Source organism: Camelus bactrianus, chromosome 15, assembly GCF_048773025.1.
Source record: "Camelus bactrianus isolate YW-2024 breed Bactrian camel chromosome 15, ASM4877302v1, whole genome shotgun sequence".
Classification (NCBI taxonomy): Eukaryota; Metazoa; Chordata; class Mammalia; order Artiodactyla; family Camelidae; genus Camelus; species Camelus bactrianus.
Genome location: NC_133553.1, coordinates 11,430,744 through 11,446,964, shown reverse-complemented (window position 1 = coordinate 11,446,964; position 16,221 = coordinate 11,430,744). Strand labels below are relative to the sequence as shown.

At 47.1% G+C, this 16,221-nt stretch overlaps 1 long non-coding RNA gene across 6 annotated transcripts in view; it reads right to left on the bottom strand.

The window, feature by feature from the left end:
• The window catches only part of LOC141573442 (uncharacterized), a 47,608-nt gene that overhangs the window by 17,912 nt on the left and 13,475 nt on the right, over positions 1 to 16,221 (bottom strand). The window lies entirely within an intron of this gene.

Here is a 16,221-nt window from a genome sequence, read left to right as displayed (position 1 = left end):
CCAGGGGCCCGCGCCAGAAACCCAGACGCGAGTCGTCCGCCGGGGTGCGACACGGGGTCTCACCGCCACGGGCCCTCCGGCACAGGGGCGGCCCCGCGGCACCCAAGGCGCGCCGACTGGCCCTCTCCTCGTCACCCTCACGGGGGCCCAACGGCCACCCTCGCCAGACACCGCAGGGCCTCAGGACGCCCCACCGCAAGGCTCTCCCGCCGCACGGGCCGGCGCTGCCCTGCCCCGCCCCGACGCGCACCCAAACAAACGTTCGCGCCGTGCCGGAGCACCCCACCTCCCCCCGTCGGGTCCGACGACGCTTAACCCGGGGCCGCCTCCAGGGGAGGGACAGCACCCACAACGCGGTGAGGCCCCGTTCTGGTCCCAGGACGGGGGGGTCGGCGGGGGAAAGGCTCGGCGCGGGCGGCCATCGGTCCTGGCAGGGCAGGGGAGGGCCGGCGGCGGCGACGAGGAGGGGCCGCTCGCGCGCAAGAGCGACGGCCGGCAGGGGTCGTGGGTGCGGGCGGGCACCAACCCAGGGAAGGGGAAATCTCGAGACACGACCGGGCCGCCGGGGAAACCACCGCAGGATCCCACCACCCCCACACGTGGGGGCGGCCCCGCGACGCCCAGGACGCCGGCCGGCCTCAGCCAACCCTCGGCAGTTCCTCCCACACCCCGGCCCCGCCCGCCGCCGGGACTTGCGCGCAGCAGGCTAACCCCCCCATTCCAGAGGGTAGCCCCTTCCACTCGCTCACTCGTCCGTCTGCGTCTCGTCTGTCCGTCCACCACCACCACCCAGCTTCGTCTGGCTCGCCCCCAGGCCTCGCGTCCCGGGGAAACGCTGCCGAGCGAGGCGGCCCGACCCGTGGCCCACGCACCGCCACCGGTGGCTGCGTCTCGGGACCGGAACAGGTGGGGTGGCTCCTCGCGGCGCGGAAACTGGTGGGGGGGCCCAAGTCGGGGTGGACCGCCTTCCCCCTCCCCCCACGGCACGCGCCGGGGAGGCCAAGCCCGCACACACGCGCGCGCTCGCACGGCCCCGCGCCAGACGCCGGGCCCGGCCCGGCGGAACCCTCCCCCGACTCGGAGGGGGGAGGCGCGGGCCACAGCAGGCCAAGAACAGCACTCGGCCCCACCGCGGGGCCAGCGCAGCCCACACGCCAAAGCGACGTGGCCCTGCACACACGCCGCGGCAGTCGCTCCCCGTGGGGAGCGACTGCATACTCTGGATGGAGAAGCGGCGGCTGGGGGTTCCGGTGCCCCCAAGGCTCCCCTCTCAGACCGCTAGAGAAGGCTTTCTCACCGAGGGCGCATCGCCCCCCACCCAGCGTGCCCCGTTCAGGCCTACGGAAGCCCGCCGACGTGTACGCCAGCGCTCGGCTGGGCAGGAGGGGTCTGCGGTAGGGGTAAGCAGCGGGCCAAGAAGCGAGCGTTCGCGGTCGGGACCGGGGAGAGCCCGTGCGTGCCACCTCGCGAGGAGACGCACCCAAGACCGCGTGGGGACGGGACAGACGCCCGCCCCCACCGTCACATCACCCGGCCCCACCACGATCGCTCCCACGCCCGGGCGCGAACCCCGCTGAGGGGGACCCACCCGGCGTGCGCCCGGCCACGTCAGTCCCCCCCCGGTACAGGGTGAGGACTGACGTTCAGGAGGCGGCCCCGGCCCCACCGAGGGTGGGGAGCGGACACGCCTCGCTTACCGTCTCGACCCCTCCCCCACGCCTCAAGAGAGGCGCTCGGGAGACACGACCACCGCAGGGGTTACCCGAGAGGACTCGCTGGGGACGGGAAGCGATGCCGCCGCTCGGCCTCGGGCACCTGAGGGACAACCTGGAGCGCTCCAGGGGCACCGCAGAGGACCAAGGCGAGACACGCTCACACCCCGACGAGGGGGTACGTGGCGTGGCGGCGGGGCAGCCCTCCCCCGCCGCGGGGGAGGGCCGCTCGCGAGACAGGACGCCGAGCAGGCGAGGAGGCGAGAGTGTCTGCCGCGTCGCAAGACCCCGGCCCCGCCGACACCACAAGGCACGGGAGACCGAGGTCGGACCGGAGTCCGCACACCTGCCTCCCCCCCGCCACCCACGGGCGGCAGAGGAGAGGCGAGGGGCCCGCAGGCAGAACGAGAGAAGCCACGTTCGCCATGAACGTCCCCGCCCCTCGTCTGGCGCGGCTTAGGCCCGGCCCGGGGGAGCATGACTTCACCACATCGGTCAGGTGAGTGAGTGAGCGAGCGAGCCATGTGGGGCAGGGAGGCCCCAGAGGGGAGGGCCCGGCGAGGACAACCACCAGAGGGGCCTGCTTCAGCCTCGCCAGGCGCCACCCACTCCTCGGTCCTCTCCGAGGAGAGCGGCCAACGACCCCAGGCGGGGAATGCCTGACACGCGGCACGGAGCCTACGGGGGTGGGGTCGTGCCGGCCACCACCGGGTGCCTGCGGCGGGGAGCGCACGGGGTAAAAGACCCACGCCGCCACCTCACCCCACCGCCCTCGGGCCACCAGAGACCGGAGGTGGCACCACGGGCCACGTCAGCCGGACGCACACACGAGAGCCGGCGTGCAGGCCCTGGCGGGCGGCTCAAGTGTCAGAAGCGGAGTCGGCTACCAGGCCAGGGCTCACGCAGAGAGAAGCCCAGAGCCTCGCACGCGTCCGGAGACCCAACACTCGGTGACAGACACCGAGGAAGACCGTGTCAGCACCTATCTGCTGGCAGAAAATGCCCAACACGACGGGAAAAATGACAGCGCCCAGAAACGGGGCGGGTCCACGATTTGCAGGGTGGGACCCCGGGACCTCGGTCCGGCCACCTGCCCCCAGCCCTACCCCCATAAATGGCAGCCCCGAAGCTCTCGGGGGCCATCTGATCGACCGGGGTGGGGGGGTTGGTAGGGGGAGGGGAGAGGGGAGGGGGATTAGGAGGAGGCTTAGGAGGAGGAGTGGGAATGGCAATGGGAATGGGAATGGGAAGGGACGAGAGGGAGACGGGATCAGGCCGGGGACGCCCTGCCCTTTTCTCGCCCGCGTGGCCGGGGACTCGGGGAGATGCCACAGAGGCGCCTCCGACGAGAGGGCCCCCCACGAGGGACCGCTCCCGAGCACCTGGCCCCGGGCCCCGGGCCGGGGAAAGCCTGCCTCCCCCACATCCCTCGCAGGACGCCCCCGTGCCGGTCCCCGAGTCCGGATGAAGTCTCGGTCCCTCCAACGCCACCGGAACCCACGCGGGCAGGCTTACGGGCCGGGGGGCACCCCCTCCCAGGCCTCCCGCGCCAACAGGGGCCGGCCCAGCCACGTCTCCGGATCCATCGGGACTCAGAAAACATTTCATCCAAGGAGGCGCCTCCGACGACCGGGAACCCCAGCGCGCCCGTCCCCGGCCCCACCGCACTGGGCCCGGGCCGCTCCTCGCCTCAGGAGCAGTCGTCCAAGGGACGCAGACGAGGGCCTGACCACCTAGCCGCCGGCGGCCCGGGCGCGGGACACTCTCTCCCTTTCCCCCGCGGCGGCAAGGCGCAGGCCGTGTCCGATCGGCTCGGGTCGGTCTCCGCGGCTGGAGGGGCACAGGCGGATGCTGGTCGACCAGGCCAGGCCACACGGCTTCCCCCGGCACACGAGATCCCGGGAGCGCGGCGACAGTCACCCCCTCATCATCCTGCGAGTCCAATCTGCGCCGAGAGCAGGACGCGCCCGCGGCTCAGCGCCACGGGGACTGTCACCGCCGGTGTCGCCAGCCTCCCCGAAGTCTGCCTCGGGCCCCGCCGCCGAGCCCCATCCCTTGCCGAGGTCGCCAACGCTCGGGAGAAGAGGGACGATCTCAGAGCGGCAGCCAGATGGCGCCCGACAACCGTCGCCAACGTCCCCGGAACCGATCCCGACCGCCGCCGGCCGCCCAAACGCCCGAGCTCGTCCCGGACTGAGGCGCCGGGCGGCCCCGTGGCGTCCGCCTCGGAGCCCGCTCACCCTCGTCACGGCACGGCACGGCACGGCACGACACGAGGCGACACGACGCGACGCGGCGCGACGCGACCCCGGCACCAGATCAGGGCGGGGAGGACGGAGGGAGCCGGGGTTTGGCAAGACACGGCCGGCCGGGCGGCTGCCGCGAAGGGGACGCGCTCCCCACGCGATTCCCCGGGCGGGGGAGATCACACGGACACGCCGGCGGGGCCGGGGCCGACGCCGCGGGTGGCCCAGAGCGACCAGGACGAGATCCCGGGTTCCCGGGTGGGAGGTTGGGAAGGGGAGGAGGGGAAGAGGGAGGGAAGGCGGGGGCTGGCAAACCGAAACCAGGCGAGCGCTCAGAGAACAACGCAGGAATCGGCTTTGGAGTCTGTCCTCTCGAATGCGGGAGGTCTTTCGAAAGCAGACAGGCAAAGCCCAGAAGCTAGAAAAGAAAGGATGAAGACCGCGAACCCCATTGAAGCGGAAAGAAAAATCGATCTCGGCACAGATCGCGACAAAGCCCAAAGACAACAAACGGGCGCCTGGGGAAAACGCACTCGCGGTCGGTCGTGAGAACACGGACGTCAGCACGGCTGACCACAACCGCAGGAAGGAGGAGGGAAAACAAAAAAATGCGGGCGGGGGTTCGGGGGGGGCGAGTCGATAGCCACCCGCTCGGTAAATCGAGGTTCAGTGCATCTACACAGAGCAACACTGTGCATGCGCATCCGCGTGTCTGGGTGTGCGTGTGTGTGTCGGTGTGTGTGTTTGACACAGTCAACGTGGACAAGGAAACTGTAGCCCCATCCGAAAAAAAAAAAAAGAAAGAAAGAAAAGAAAGGAAAGAAAGAAAGGAAAGAAAGGAAAGAAAGAAAGGAAAGAAAGGAAAGAAAGGAAAGAAAGGAAAAAGGAAGGAAGGAAGGAAGGAAGGAAGGAAGGAAGGAAGGAAGAAAGGAAGGAAGGAAGGAAGAAAGGAAGGAAGAAAGAAATGAAGAAAGAAAGGAAGAAAGGAAGAAAGGAAGGAAGGAAGGAAGGAAGGAAGGAAGGAAGGAAGGAAGGAAGGAAGGAAGAAAGAAAGAAAGTAAGAAAGAAAGAAAGAAAGAAAGAAAGAAAGAAAGAAAGAAAGAAAGAAAGAAAGAAAGAAAGAAAGAAAGAAAGAAAGAAAAAGAAAGAAAGAAAGGAAGAAAGAAAGAAAAAGAAAGAAAGAAAGAAAGAAAGAAAGAAAGAAAGAAAGGAAACATGAAAACAAACGACAAAACCCACCACCAAAGGGAAATCAAGTTGTAGAACTACTCTGGTGTTTAAAAACAAAAACAAAAACACCGTAGAAAAAGCACAACCGCAGCCCATCAGGGGTTCCTCTCCTCAACAGTCCAAGAACTCGGTCAACTCCACCTCCTAGAAGCCAGAAAACCAGGGATGAAACACACGCAGGAGATCCAAACGGACGTTTTCAGTTTAAAAGAAAAGAAAAATTTATTTTTTCCTCCCCCAAATGGGGGAGGGGGCGAGGGGGAGGACGGAGCGTAGAACTCAGCGGCAGAGTGCCTGCCCAGCACGCGCGAGGTCCAGGGTTCGATCTTCAGGACTTCCGTTCAAGTCAATAAGGAAGTCGGTAAGTCAGGCAATCACTAAGTCAGGCAACACACCAGCAAAAGAAACGAATTACCTCCCCTCCCCGAATAAACAAACAACCACCGAAAGCAACAACAGCAGCAAGAACCAAAAAAAAAAAAAGGCCTAAATAAATAAATAAATGTAAGTAAGTAAATAAATAAATAAGTAAACAAACAAACACAATTTAAAAAAGGGGAAAACGCACACATTTCCGTTTCTAAGAGATATCCGGACAGGCCCAGAACCTGGAATCTCGACAGCAAGTTCCAAAAACAAGCAGAAAGTGCCTGCTCCTGACGGAACACGTGATAGAGACCACCGTTCGAGATGGGGCCGGGTGGGCGGGCTGGCAGGCGGACACAGAGCTCTCGACTCATACCTGACAGAATCCGCTCTCCGACAGAAGACAGAAGGCAACACGAATTTAACAACCTTTTATTATAGAAACTCTTATCAAAATGGGTATAGAGCAACATATCTCGAGAGAGTAAAAGCTTCTTTTGACAAAACTACAGCCAGTATAATACTCAATGGTGAAAAGTTGAAAGCCTTCCCACTAAAATCTGGAACAAGAAAAGAATTTTGTGTCTCACCACTTCTATTCAGTATAGCATTGGAAGTTCTAGCCACAGCAATTAGACAAGGAAGTTAAAACAGTTCTAAACTGGAAGAGAAGAGGTAAAATTGTCATTATACATGGATGACATAATACTATATATAGAAAACCCTAAAAGCTCCACACAAAGACTACTAGAGCTGATAAAAAAAACTGGCAAAGTAGCAGGATACAAGATTAACATCCATAAGTCAGAGGCATGTCTTTACACTAACCGTGAAATATCAGAAAGGAAAGTAAAGGAATAATTCCTTTTAAGACTATATCAAAAAAAAAAAAAAACTTAGGAATAAATCTGACCAACAAAGTTAAAGACTTATATGTGGAGAATTACAAAATGCTAAGGAAATTAAAACGATTTAAAGAAATGTAAAGATATCCCATATTCTTGGGATTGGAAAAATTAATATTGTTAAAATGACCATATACCCAAAGCAATCTACAGATTTACTGTGATTCATATCAAATTACCCAGGACTTATTTCACAGAACTAGAACACATCATACTAAAATTTATATGGAATCAAAATAGACCCAGAGCTGCCTAAGCATTACTGAAGAAAAAGAACAAAGCTGGAGGAATAATCCTTCCAGGCTTCAGACAATACTACAGAGCTACACTAATCAAATCAGCATGGTACTGGAACAAAAACAGGCATATGGATCAATGGAAGATCATAGAGATGCCAGAAATCATTCCACAAATTTTTGGTCAATTAATCTTTGACAAAGGAGGCAAGAACATACAATGGAATAAAGACAGTCTCTTCTGTCAGTGGTATTGGGAAAACTGAACAGCTGCATGTAAATCAATGAAGTTAGAATACTCCCTCACACCATACACAAAGAGAAACTCAAAAAGACTTATAACTTTAAACATAAGACAAGGTACTATAAACCTCTTAGAGGAAATCATAGGCAAAACATTATCCCACATAAATCTCAGTAATGTTCTCCTGGATATTCTACCCAAGCAATTGAAATAGAAGCAAAAATAAACAAATGGGACCTATCTAATTAAACTTATAAGTTTTGTCACAGCAAAGTAAACCATAAACAAAACAAGGAGACAACCTACAGAATGGGAGAAAATATTTGTAAAAGATGAATTTGACAAGGGCTTAATCTCCAGGATATATATGCATCTCATACAACTTCATAAGAAAAAATCATAACCAATTAAAAAATGGGCAGAAGATCTAAGCAAGCAATTCTCCAAAGAAGACATACAAATGGACAAAAGGCACATGAAAAAATGCTCAATATCAGTAATTATCAAAGAAATGCAAGTCGAAAGTACAATGAGGTATCACCTCACAACAGTCTGAATGGTCATCATTCAAACGTCCACAAAGAATAAATGCTGGAGAGGATTTGGAGGAAAAGGAATCCTCTATACCATTAGTGGGAATGTAGTTTGTTGCAGCCATTGTGGAAAACAGTATGAAGAGTCTTCAAAAGACTAAAAATACACTTACCATCTGATCCAGCAATCCCATTCCTGGGCTTATGTCCAGAGGGAACCTTCATTCAAAAAGATACATGCACCCCAATTTTCATAGCAGCACTATTTATAATAGACAAGACATTGAAACAACCTAAATGTCCACTAACAGATAACTGGAAAGAAGTTGTGGTATATTTATACAATAGAATACTACTCAGTCATAAAAAAAGAATACAATAATGCAATTTGCAGCAACTTGGATTAACCTGGAAAATGCTATTCTAAGTGAAGTAAATCAGAAAGAGAGAAACATTCCATATGATATCTCTTAAATGTGGAATCAAACAAACAAACAAAAAAAAAGGCTAACTTATTTACAAAACCAAAACAGACTTATTTACAACACCAAAACAGACTCACAGACATAGTAAACAAACTTACGGTTACCAAGTGGATAAGGATGTGGAAAGGGATAAATTAAAGTTTGAGATTTGCAGATACTAGTTACTGTACATAAAATAGATAAACAACAAGTTTATACTGTATAGCACAGGAAACTCTATTCAATATATTGTAGTAACTTATAGTTAAAAATAATATGAAAATGAAGATATGTTGTTCCTATATTATTGAACTATTGTGATGTACACCAGAAATTGACACAACATTGTAAACTCACTATACTTAAATAAAAGTATATTTTTAAAAATGGGCAGAAGACAGATATTTCTTCTAAATAGACATTTCTCCAAGGAAGACATACAGATGGCTAACAGGCACACGAAAAAATGCTCAATATCACTAATTATTAGGGAAATGCAAATCAAAACTACTATGAGGTTTCACCTATTACCAGCCAGAATGGCCATCATTCAAAAGTCCACAAATGATAAACGCTGCAGAGGATGTGGTGAAAAGGGCACCCTCCTACACTGTTGGTGGGAATGTAAATTGGTGTAGCCACTTTAAAGGACAATATGGAAGTTAATTTAAAAATTACTTGTTACCATGTGATCCAGCAATCCTACTCCTGGGCACATATCTAGAGAAAAATATAATTCAAAAAGACACAGGCACCCCAATGTTCACAGCAGTACTATTTACAACAGCCAAGACATAGAAACAACCTAAATGTCCATTGATAGATGACTGGATAAAAATTGTGATAAATTTTTACAATGGAATCCTACTCAACTATATATATATATATATATATATATATATATATATATATATATATATATAAGTTGTATATAATGTGTATATATAATATCATTTGCAGCAACATGGATGACCTGGAGATCATCATTATAAGTGAAGCAAGCCAGAAATAGAAAATTTCTACATTTATAAGTGGAATCTTAAAAAAAAAAAAAAGACACAAATGAACTCACCTGCAAAACAGAAACAGACTGACAGACATTGAAAACAAACTTATGGTACCCAGGGATGAAAGGGAGTGGTAAAGGATAAATTGGGAGTTTGAAATTTGCATATACTAACTACTATATATAAAACAAATAACAAGTTCATACTGTAAAGCACAGGGAACTATTCAATACCTTACAGTGACCTATAATGAAAAAGAATATGAAGACAAAAATATGTATGTATATGTATATATATATGACTGAAACATTATGAACACCACAAATTACACAACATTGTAAAATGACTATATTTCAATTAAAAAAATGCATAAACATAATAAGAGAATAGCATATGAAATACAATTTAGGGACCTGTGGAAATTATTGAAGATCTGGAGAGACCAGCTTCAGTTAGATTAAGTCGAGAGGCTTCTATTACCTTTTCACAGATAGACCGAATGAAGATACAAAGCAGACAATAGTAACTAATGTTTGGAGACCACAGAGAAAATGGAGAGGGGTTAGGCTGGGGCCACCGTTCAGTACAGAAGTCTCATGGGCTTCTGGCTTATGCTTCTGAATTGTATGTCCTATGCCTTTTAATGAACATCTGAGTTGTACAGAGATGAGAGAGGTTACACCTGCAGACCCTGAATTCACCGTGAAGCCTGTTTAGTCCTGCAGTATTCTGAGCATTGCTGGAAGGCTCTCTGTCATTTTAATAATAACAGATTTATCACTTTGTTTATTGAGCATTTGCTATATAGAAGGCACTTTACATATTAACTCACTGGAATTCTTTAAATTCCTAAATAATTGTTGAGTCGTTTCACAGATGAGAAACTTGAGGTTTCTATCAGGCTGATCTATCCACAGTTATAGTTAAGAATCAGCAGTTTGTTGACACTGTCTGCCTTATGCACTTAAAATTAGTGAAAAATACAGCTTTGTTACATGTTTTCAAAATTTATAATAATCAATAAAGAGTCATGAGTTTATCTGAGCATGTCCAGGGTATTTCACACTATACCTCATGTGATAATTTTGTCAATAAACATTTGTTGTTTTCCAGTGTCTATATATCCCTGATTGTATCTGAAGGATATAAAAAAGTCAGCACAGAAACAGCAAACAAGGTCTGAGCCAACTGTACACAAAGTCCCCTTGCCCAGCAGCATCATGTCAACTCTCTGCACACAGAACTCTTCAGGGAAGCCCCATCAGAACCCGAGTATCTGTGAACTTTTACAAAATAGTGACCTGAATGATGTGGTGTGGATTTCCATCAAGAATTACAGGCTTTTGTGGATTCATCCCAGAGAAAATTCTTCAGAGATGTGGTGCTAGAAAACTTCAGCCATCTGGTCTCATTGAGTCTGTCAACAAAGACTTCTTTACTTAAGTATCCAGACAAGCTTCCACATACCTCAGACCTCAATCAGCCCCCATTCATGTCTGGTCAAAGCCACGGCAGCTGTCTGAAGGTGTTTACATCTAGTTTGTCCATCACTACACTGGTGCCTTCCTGATCATGATTCTTGTACTCAGTTCTTTCTTGTATTCAATCTCTAAGACACAAAACAGTGCTGGAAAGTCAGTGATTATTTCTTGCATGAATGAGTAAGTGGATTAAAGATTTACTAAGTAAATGTAATACTGTAAGCATTAAGCTGTGCAAATTAAAATAACATAGTAGAAAGAGCAGACATTTCCCTTTTCTACATAGAAAGATTTCTCTGGTGGAGCTAACATTTATTGGATTGCTTTTGACAAAAAAATATAGTTCAATCAACTGTGGAGTCATCTAGTTCCTTTCTAGTTGAAAACACTGAGCATTCTTAACTCTGTCTTTGCTCTCAGATCTCTCTGCACTGGCAACAAAAGAGTCTCACTATCTTGTCTTGGAATCAGAGTGATCTTTCTGCTCTGGTGAAACCGTGAATGTTTTCAGTTTTCAAGATGTTTTTCTTCCAGCAGATATTCCTATGGCTTAGTGTAGACTGAGCTGGAAATAAAAATCAACTTCCAGCTTCTCTCTGGAAGGAGCTAGACTGCACATCTATCTCATGGGCTGACCCTCCCAGCTGCTGTCCAAAGTCTACATTCTAACTCACTCCTCTCCCTGGAAGCTGGCAGGGCCCTCTGTGAGCTTGAGCTGGCAGGGGGGTAATCCCTGCAGCTTCTGCCCCTCACTTGACCCAGCCAAAACTAACAAGGCCCAGCTTCTCCCTGGAAGGAGTCTGACTGCACATCCAGCACCCTGACTTTTCCAGCTACTGCCTGACTCTGTCCTCTAGCTTGTATGTCACTTAGAGCAATTGGAGCCCAGCACTCATTAGTTTCCTGGAGTCTGCAGAGAACAAAGTGGCAGTTCCTCATGGCCCTGCAGGCTTTCCCACAACTACCCACCCTGGCTTGCTCCAGCAATAGAGACCAGCTCCTACCTTCTCTACAGACAGTGTCAGGCTACACATGCAGTGCCCCAGCTTGTCCAATTGCTGCCTGAGGGCTGGCTTCTAATTTGCCTCTCCTGGGGCACTGACAGTACCTCAGTCTCCTGGGAGCACCTAAAAAAGGCACTATGAGCAAGAACAAGGTTTGAGAGGCACCTAGAAACTGGCTGGGCTGACTTGTGCCAAACATTTCTGACGTAAGGCAAGACTCTGAAGATTGGGAGAGAAGGCTATTTGGTCTAAGGCAAATAAACTAACATGGAGTCAAGAAAAATGAAGAAATAATGAATATACCCTAAGGAAAAAAAAAACCAAAATGAAAACAAAGATACACTCCAAAAACAATGACTGTATGATATGGAGATAAGCGATATACCCAACAGAAAATTCAAAATAGTGTTCCTAAAGATTCTTTCTGAGGTCAAAGGAGTAATGTATGAAAAAAAAAAAGGGGGGGGAATAAATAAAATCATGTGAAAATAGTTTAAAGGAATTATGTAACATCAATCAGTCCAAAGACAAAATATTGGAGGGCCAAGAGGAAGACAGAAAGAAGCAGAAAATATATAGAGATAAATCATATCTGAATTTTGTTCCAAACCTGAGGAATAAAACAGACATCCAGGTCCAGAAACCCCAAAGGACATCAAGTAAGAGAATTCAAAGTGAATCACACCAAGACACTATAATCAAATTGTCAGAAGTTCAAGACAAATAGAGACTGTTGAAAGCAGCAAGAGAAAAATCAACTTGTTATATAAATACAAGGTAATTCACATAAAGCTACCACTTGATATTTTCAGGAGAAACTTTGGAGGCCAGAAAAGACTGAGACAACATAAACCAAAATATTGCAAGGTAAAGATAAACTGCCAACTAAGAATACTACACCTGTCCACAAAAGAAAAAAAAAGAAAAAAAAGAAAAAGAAAAAGAGAGAGACAGAGAAAGAATTTCTCAGACAACCACACCTAAAGGAATTTAGCAAGAACTTTCTTAAAAGAAATGTTAGAGGGAAGTCTTCAAGTTGGAAGAAAAGGATACTAAACAGCAACACAAGAGCAGAAGACAAACTGAAACTTAATGGTAAAGGTAAATATATACAGAAAAACAGAATACTCTATTACTATAATGATGGTAGCAAATTGCTACTAATACTACTATAAAAGTTAAAAGATGAAAGATTTAAAATAACTATAACTAAATTAGATTGCTAGATACATAATAGAAGTAGATGTATGTAAACTGTGATATCAGTAGCATATAATATGAATGGAGAGATAGAGGCGTCTTATGTGCAAGTGAAATTAAGTTGCTGTCAACTTAAAATAGGCTGTTATAACTAACAGGTATTGCAAACAAGCCCCTCGGTAACCACAAAGAATATACCTGTGGTAGAGAACAAAAAAAGAGAAAAGAAATAAAAACATATTAATACCAAAAACAATGGAACACAAAAGAAGACATGAAAAGAAAAAGAGAAAAACTGCAAGACAAACAGAAAACAGTTCAAAAATGACAACAGTAAGTCATTCTTGAGCAAATATTATTTTAGCTGTAAATGGGCTAAACCCCCTAATAAAAAGATACATAGTGGCTGAATGGATTAAAAAGCCAAGATCCACCTATATGTTGTCTACAAGAATTCATCTTAGATTTAAGGACACACATAGGCTGAAAGTAAAGTGATGGTAAAAGATATTCCATGAAAATGGTGACCGAAACAAAGCAGGAGTGGCTATTATACTTGTCCCAGACAAATGTGACTTTTAGCCAAAAATGGGACAAAAAATGTATTATGTAATTATAACCATGTCAATTCACTAGGAAGGTATAACAATTGCAATTATTTATACACATCTAATATCAGATCATCTAAATATGTAAAGCAAACATTGACAGATGTGAAAGGAGAAATTTAATGCAATACAATAGTAAGCATTTCTATATCTGATTTTCAACAGTGGATAGAACATTGAGACAGAAATCAATAAACAACCAGTGGACCTAAACAACACTTTAGACAAATGGACCTAACAGACATACACAGAACTTTTCATCCAGTTGCAGACTAATTCACACTTTTTTCAAGTGAAAACAAAATATTTTCCAGGATAGATCACATGTTATGTCACAAAAGGGACCTTACAAATTGAAGAAGACTGACATCATACCGAGAATCTTTTGTTGCACAATGAAATGAAACTAGAAATCAATTACAGCACAAAATTTAAAAACTCCACAAATATGAGGAAACTAAATAACACAATCTCAAAAACCACTGGGTCAAAGGCAAAATCAAGAGAACTGCTGATTATAAAATTTGAATTTGAGAAAGCATAACTCACTTCTTCTCTCTAAGACTTTTAGATAAAACTAGACTCATCACAAGGCAGATGTCTGTTATTTATGACTTATTAACTGTGACTAATGGCAAATTATACCTCTACATGCAACAGGACACCTTTCATGTGAAACATTTTACTAAGTGCTTAGGAGTATTGATTTTTAAACTGAGGTCATGTTTAAAGTGTTCTGTATAGAAATCAGTGAATTAATTGTGAATGTCTATTACTCACTTCAATCACAGAGAATTCAGAAGCAATGTCCAGCCCTGCACATGACTGAACAGGATTCATGCAGATCTTGGGGTTAGCAGGTGCAGATTCTCTAACTACACACCTCAGATGTCCATTACCAGATATGTGGACAAAGTCAGCATCACAAGCCTGTGGCTCCAGGGACTTCTACACTGAAAGATGGCCCTATTCTGACCCTCCAGTGACCTGAGGTCTCCCATTTCTTTCTACCTCTCGGCTTTGATGGTCACACAGCATTGCTTCCCCAGGGTCACACTCACTCCCACTGGTCTGACAGTAACAGAATCTTCCAATAAGTTTCAGGTATTTCAGTCCTTCAAAAATTTCCACAGGACCCTATGTGCTGCTCTATCTACTGCAGTTTCTCTCATCAACATACAGCCATATTTAAGGAAAAAATATAATTTATACATTGTTTTCCAGTGTTTAAATGTGAACGAAGTTTACTTACAAAATGAAAACTGGATGGATTTGTACAAGACGGAAGATAAGTATTTTATTTAAAATTGGCAGCCATTTTCAGAGGATGCAGTTACTAATCAAAACTATGACACTGAACTCAGGTCAGATCGCTGACCCCTCACTACCCTCCATGCTCCACACTCACAGGAGCACTGCTGTTGTCCTCTGTGCCTCCTGCACCTGTGCTGTTTTCAGCTGACCTCATTCTGACACATACACCAGCACAACTAGACAGTGAGCCTCTGCTTCCTCAGTCTCCCTCCACTGTGTTCACCAAATGACTAATGTACATCAGATGCCAATCAGCCGTGAGTGAGGCAACTTTCTCCTGTGCCCAAGGGACTGAGACAAAGACAGCCACTCTCATTTTGGTGTAATGTGAAGACTTTCAACAGCACAAATACTGGGAAGGAGAATATTCAATTTCTGGGCCACAAAACATCTCAGGGACCTAGGGAAACATAACAAGAGCCCCTTAAATCTTTTATTACTTCTTGGTTTTATAGAGAAGATTCAGGCCTGTGGAGAAGCCTGCTCACCTACTGGCAACAGAGAAAGAGGAAGGACTTGCTTCTCTGTGATTGCACTGTCAGGATCACAGCTAACCTCCATCAGTCTCTGGATTTTCATTTACAAAAAGTTCAAGCACTAAAACACAACTGAAAAAGGAGAAAGAAGCCACGACATTTTAGTTTTCCACAATACCCAGGCTCACCTGCCACAAATCCCCTAACCATCACCTGGCACTGTGCTCTAAGAGAAACAGAGACCATTTCTCCTCTCCCAGATTCAGAACTAATATGGCTTTACATGCTGCTGCTCATATAGAAAATATGAATTCTCTTAATTTACATACAAGTAAATAAAGTCATTGAATTTTATATGTTAATGAATCCATGCTACTTAGAGTCTTACTCAATTCCCCCAACCCTGAAACCCAGGAGGCCCTGATTAACACATGTGTATTTCACTCTCCACCTCTATGAAAGCCTCTCTGAAATTACTCAGATTTACTACTCTTTGTTTATTCACTGATTCTCCAGTATCCACCTCAACCCTCTGGAAACCTCATTCCCTCCCTGTCTACCTTGCTCCTGCCCCTCAGGATACACTTATCCTCACACATCCTGCCTCTACTATGTAGGGTTTTAAGTAATGTCACTTCCTCAACAATGGCTTCTGTCCCATGTAATTGGCTACTCACCAAGGAACTTATGAATTTACTCCATAATAGAGTAGTTTAATTAGTAATTAGTACTCCATGCTGAAGAGTTCAGTGACACCCAAAGCTCAAGTTTCTCAACATGTGTATCATAAATGGAACATCCCATATGTAGATTTCACTGAATATGTCACTACTTCATGAGTCCTATAATACAAATGGTGAACCACGATTAATAAGAAGACAATCAAAATAAATCTGGTTGATATATGTCTTCTTTTTAACAAAATATTTTCCATTTAATGAGGTAAATCATGTAAACACAGTTATGGAACATATATTATGTATACAGATTATTTCTGTTTTTTTTTTTAACAGTCTCAAAAGTAACTTTCTCAACTTTGCACAGAAGTGTCACTGTGGATTCTGTTTTTTCTCAGTACTGTAGAAAATCTGAAACAAAAAGTTCTGTGCTTGTCTTTATCTAAAATAACTTGTATCTGCATTCTCTCAGATTATGAACCCAAGTGTGTCCATCTATGTCCTTCTACTATGGTCTG